Source organism: Arachis ipaensis, chromosome B06 (genome assembly GCF_000816755.2).
Source record: "Arachis ipaensis cultivar K30076 chromosome B06, Araip1.1, whole genome shotgun sequence".
Taxonomy (NCBI): Eukaryota; Viridiplantae; Streptophyta; class Magnoliopsida; order Fabales; family Fabaceae; genus Arachis; species Arachis ipaensis.
The window spans coordinates 19,782,132-19,787,835 of NC_029790.2; positions in this window are offsets into that span (position 1 = coordinate 19,782,132).

Here is a 5,704-nt window from a genome sequence, read left to right on the forward strand (position 1 = left end):
CACGCCGCCACCAACCACCTCTGCTAGCCGCTCCCATAGCCCTATCTTCTTAATTATACTCTATTCATTCTTTTTTAAGGTGAGCCGTAAAGACAAGGAGACGGCAGAGGAGGAGGACGCCGAGGATGGAGATACCGATCCTACATTGGACTTGACAAATTTTCAGCAGCCCAAGCCCCACATCCGCCAGCTGAAGGTGGAGTGCTTTAGAGTCATTCTTCCCGGATTGTGTTCGTGTACCGAGGACCGTGCAACGCTTAAGTGTAGGGGAGGATTCGTGATTTTTGGGGCATAAATTTCTTTTCCGAACACTTTGCACTTTATTTTTGTTTGTTTATTATATTTCTTGTAGATATTTGGAGTACTTTTGACTATTGCATTGTACCTTCTTTTGGTATATATATCTTAGCTTATTCATAGTTTATTTCTAGCTATTGCATATTGCATTTTTACTTTGCATGGTATATAGTTATAGATATTAGTTGTGATTGGATATTGTGAATAGTATAGTGCCTATTTCAATTTTATCCTAAATGTTCATGATGATTTTTGGATAATGAAAATTAGGAAAAGAACTAGAAACTTTTGAAATTGCATCCATTACAACATACATGCATACATAGAAAATAAGTTTGGTGAAAAACAATAAAAAATTTCATGAATTCTCTTTTAGGGCATACCATTGATTTGATTCGAAAAAAATTGTTTTTGAACTTGCTTTGAATGATTTTTGTGGAACATAGTTTTAGAGTTAAGAACATACGACCTGTGAGTTTTTGAGCCTAATTGTATGGTTACATCATTTGACCATAATTTTGATTCTTGTGTGTTGTTTTCTTCTTTATGATTGCAATATTTAGTTTGTTTAATTCTATATGTCCATTATTTAGTGTGTATATATGCATTTACGTGATTGAGGCCTTCATTTTAATTAGCTCACTTACCCTATATACCCTACCATTTCATCTACCTTTGCTAGCCCACTTTGAGCCTTTTTAATCCCCTTTTGTTCTTTATATTGCCACATCACTAACCTTAAGCGAAAAATAATTAATCTTCCTATTTGAATCTTTGATTAGCTTAGGATAGTGAGCGTGTGTGTCATTTAAGTGTGGGAAAATTTGGGAACTTTGGTTGATGAAAATGTGGTTTATGTCTCTTTTGAAAATCTTGGAAATTTGGGGTACATACTCATGTATGAATTAGGTGAACCATATGCATTCTCCTTTGGTATATACTATGTTATTGTTGATAAAAAAGAAAATAGAATTGAAAAAAAAGAGGAAAAAATAAAAAGGAGATAAATTGCCCCAAAGATGAGTAATAATAACAATGCATATGTGTTGTGATTGAAAAGAATGCATGAGTACATGCAAAAGTGAGATTATGGATAGCTAGGTATTGTGTTGGAATTACATAGGTTTTTATATGTTAGGTGAGAGCTTAAGTTGATTAAAGATTCAAATTCTAGCTCACTTAGCCATATATATACGATTACCTTGACCCTAGCCCCATTACAACCCTATGAAAAGTCCTCATGATAAATGTGTTTATGCATTGAATATTTGTTGATTGGTTAGATAAAGAACAAACTTTAGAAAACATTATTAGAGGAGAATTGAGTGAATTGACCCTAAACACCCGAGCGATTAGAGTGTATACACATCCGGTGAGGGGTTCGATTGCTCAATTCTATGTCTCCACATTTCTTATTGTGTATTTTCTTGCAAGTTGCTTCATTTTGAAACTCGAATCAATTCTTTGGACTTTGATTGCATTGAAATATTTCTTTGTTTAGCCCTATATGTCCTTTTACTTACTTGAAAATTTGATTGTTTGTTTTAACCAAATCAATAGGACACTCTAGTATAGATGGATATAGATAGTATTTAGTATACTTGCATTCATATAGATAGTGCATTTAGTAAGTTGTTTACCCTTTGATCATTCTCCTTGTTTGTGTTTAGCATGAGGACATGCTATTGTTTAAGTGTGGGAAAATTGATGATTCCATATTTGATGATAATTTTTGGCTTGAATTGGATGGATTTCATCACATAAACTCACACTTATTCACCAAAATAGCATACTTTTGTGATTTCTCTCTAATTTGAACCTAAATGTGAAAAAATGAATTTTTGTGCTTAAATTGATAATTTTAATTCCATTTTTATTCCATTTGATGTCGTGATATGTTTTGTTAAGTGATTTCAGGTCAATTAGGCAAGAATGGCTAGGCAAAAGTGGAAGAAAGCATGCAAAATGGGAGATTTCATGAAGAAAACAAAGGAGAAACACACAGTTAAGTGTGCGTACGCATAACCTCCTGTGCGTACTGGTGCACGAAAATTACTTCACACTATGTAATTCCGCACAACTAACCAGCAAGTGCACTGGGTCGTCCAAGTAATACCTTACGTGAGTAATTCGTCACAGCCATTCAATCCTTGAATCTAGACTTTCTGGATTCTCATGAATGCCACCATCAATTCTAGCTTATACCACGAAGATTCTGATTAAAAAATCTAAGAGATACTCATTCAATCTGATGTAGAACGGAGGTGGTTGTCAGGCACACGTTCATGGATTGAGGAAAGGTGATGAGTGTCACGGATCATCACCTTCTTCATAGTGAAGCGCGAATGAACATCTTAGATAGGAACAAGCGTGTTTAAATGGAAAATAGAGATAATTACATTAATTCATCAAGACGCTGCAGAGCTCCTCACCCCCAACAATGGAGTTTAGAGACTCATGCCGTCAAAAGGTATAAAGTTCAGATCTAAAATGTCATGAGGTACAAAATAAATCTCTAAAAGTTGTTTAAATACTAAACTAGTAACCTAGGTTTACAGAAAATGAATAAACTAAGATAGATGGTGCAGAAATCCACTTCTGGAGCCCACTTGGTGTGTGCTGGGGCTGAGACTTAAGCTTTACACGTGCCTGGGCTGTTTCTGGAGTTAAACGCCAGGTTGTAACCTGTTTTGGGCGTTCAACTCCAACTTGTAACCTGTTTCTGGCGTTTAACGCCAGACTGCAACATGAAACTGGCATTAAACGCCAGTTTACGTCGTCTATCCTTGAGCAAAGTATGGACTATTATATATTGCTGGAAAGCCCTGGATGTCTACTTTCCAACGCAATTGAGCGTGCGCCAATTGGATTTCTGTAGCTCCAGAAAATCCATTCCGAGTGCAGGGAGGTCAGAATCCAACTACATCAGCAGTCATTTTTCAGCCTGAATCAGATTTTTGCTCAGCTCCCTCAATTTCAGCCAAAAATTACCTGAAATCACAGAAAAACACACAAACTCATAGTAAAGTCCAGAAATGTGATTTTTATTTAAAAACTAATAAAAATATAATAAAAAGTGACTAAAACACATTAAAAACTACCTAAAAACAATGCCAAAAAGCGTATAAATTATCCGCTCATCACAACACCAAACTTAAATTGTTGCTTGTCCCCGAGCAACTAAAAATAAAGTAGGATAAAAAAAAGAGAATATACAATGAATTCCAAAAACATCTATGAAGATCAGTCTTAATTAGATGAGCGGGGCTATTAGCTTTTTGCTTCTGAACAGTTTTGGTATCTCACTTTATCCTTTGAAGTTCAGAATGATTGGTATCTATAGGAACTCAGAATTCAGATAGTGTTATTGATTCTCCTAGTTCAGTATGTTGATTCTTGAACACAACTACTTTATGAGTCTTGGCCGTGGCCCTAAGCACTCTGTTTTCTAGTATTACCACCGGATACATACATGCCACAGACACATAACTGGGTGAACCTTTTCAGATTGTGACTCAGCTTTGCTAAAGTCCCCAATTAGAGGTGTCCAGGGTTCTTAAGCACACTCTGTTTTTTTCTTTGGACCTCGACTTTAACCGCCCAGTCTCAAGTTTTCACTTGACACCTTCACGCCACAAGCACATGGTTAGGGACAGCTTGGTTTAGCTGCTAAGGCTAGGATTTTATTCCTTTAGGCCTTCCTATCCACTGATGCTCAAAGCCTTGGATCCTTTTTATTAGCCTTGCCTTTTGGTTTTAAGGGCTATTGGCTTTTTGCTCTTGCCTTTTGGTTTAAAGAGCTTTTGGCTTTTTCTGCTTGCTTTTTCTTTTTCTTGCTCTTTTTTTTCGCATTTTTTTTCTCTGCAAGCTTTGTTCTTCACTGCTTTTTCTTGCTTCAAGAATCATTTTTATGATTTTTCAGATTATCAAATAACATTTCTCCTTTTTCATCATTCTTTCAAGAGACAACAATTTTAACATTCATAAACAACAAATTCAAAAGACATATGCACTGTTCAAGCATTCATTCAGAAAACAAAAAGTATTGCCACCACATCAAAATAATTAAACTATTTTAAAATTCGAAATTCATGTACTAATCCTGTGGGGTCCACAGATCCAGTGGGGTTAAGGATTTAGCATCCCTGCTCCAATTAGGCGTACAAAATGCCCTTACTGTGCAATCCTGGCGTTTAACGCCAGACTGCTGCCTGTTTCTGGCGTTAAACGCCCAAATGTAGCCTATTTCTGGCGTTTAACGCCAGACTGATGCTTGTTTCTGGCGTTAAACACCAGCTTGGTGCTTGTTTCTGGCGTTAAACGCCAGACAGATGCTTGTTTCTGGCGTTTAAACGCCAGAATGATCTTCCTCCAGGGTGTGCTATTTTTCATGCTGTTTTTGATTTTCCATTTATTTTTGTGACTTCACATGATCATCAACCTAAAGAAAACATAAAATAGCAATGGAAAATAAATAGATATAATTAAATAACACTGGGTTGCCTCCCAATAAGCGCTTCTTTAATGTCAATAGCTTGACAGTGAGCTCTCATGGAGCCTCACAGATAATTAGAGCAAGGTTGGGACCTCCCAACACTAAACTTAGAGTTTGAATGTGGGGGTTCAACACCAAACTTAGAGTTTGGTTGTGGCCTCCCAACACCAAACTTAGAGTTTGACTGTGGGGGGCTTTGGTTGACTCTGCAGTGAGAGAAGCTTTTCATGCTTCCTCTCCATGGTTACAGAAGGAGAACCTTGTGTCTTATAGTTTGCAATGTCTGCAAACCACAGAGCTTCCTGAATAGCAAACAATTACTCATTCAGAAAGGTTTCAGAGATCTCAGTAGGAGGGAAGGATGCTCCTACTACTAGTTCTATCCGGGACATGTGATCAGCTACTTGATTCTCTGTCCCTTTTCTGTCTCTTATTTCTATATCAAACTCTTGCAGAAGCAACACCCATCTTATGAGCCTGGGCTTTGAATCCTGCTTTGTGAGTAGATATTTAAGAGCAGCATGGTCAGTGTACACAATCACTTTTGATCCTACTAAGTAGGATCTAACCTTGTCAATGGCATAAACCACTGCAAGTAATTCTTTTTCTGTAGTTGTGTAATTTTTCTGGGCATCATTTAAAACACTGCTAGCATAATAAATGACATGCAGAAGCTTGTTATGCCTCTGTCCCAATACTGCACCAATGGTATGGTCACTGGCATCATACATTAGTTCGAATGGTAATGTCTAGTCTGGTGCAGAAATAACTGGTGTTGTGACTAGCTTAACTTTCAGGGTCTCAAACGCCTGCAGACACTTTGTGTCAAAGACAAATGGCGTGTCAGCAGCTAGCAGATTGCTCAGAGGTTTTGAAATTTTTGAAAAATCCTTTATAAACCTCCTATAGAAT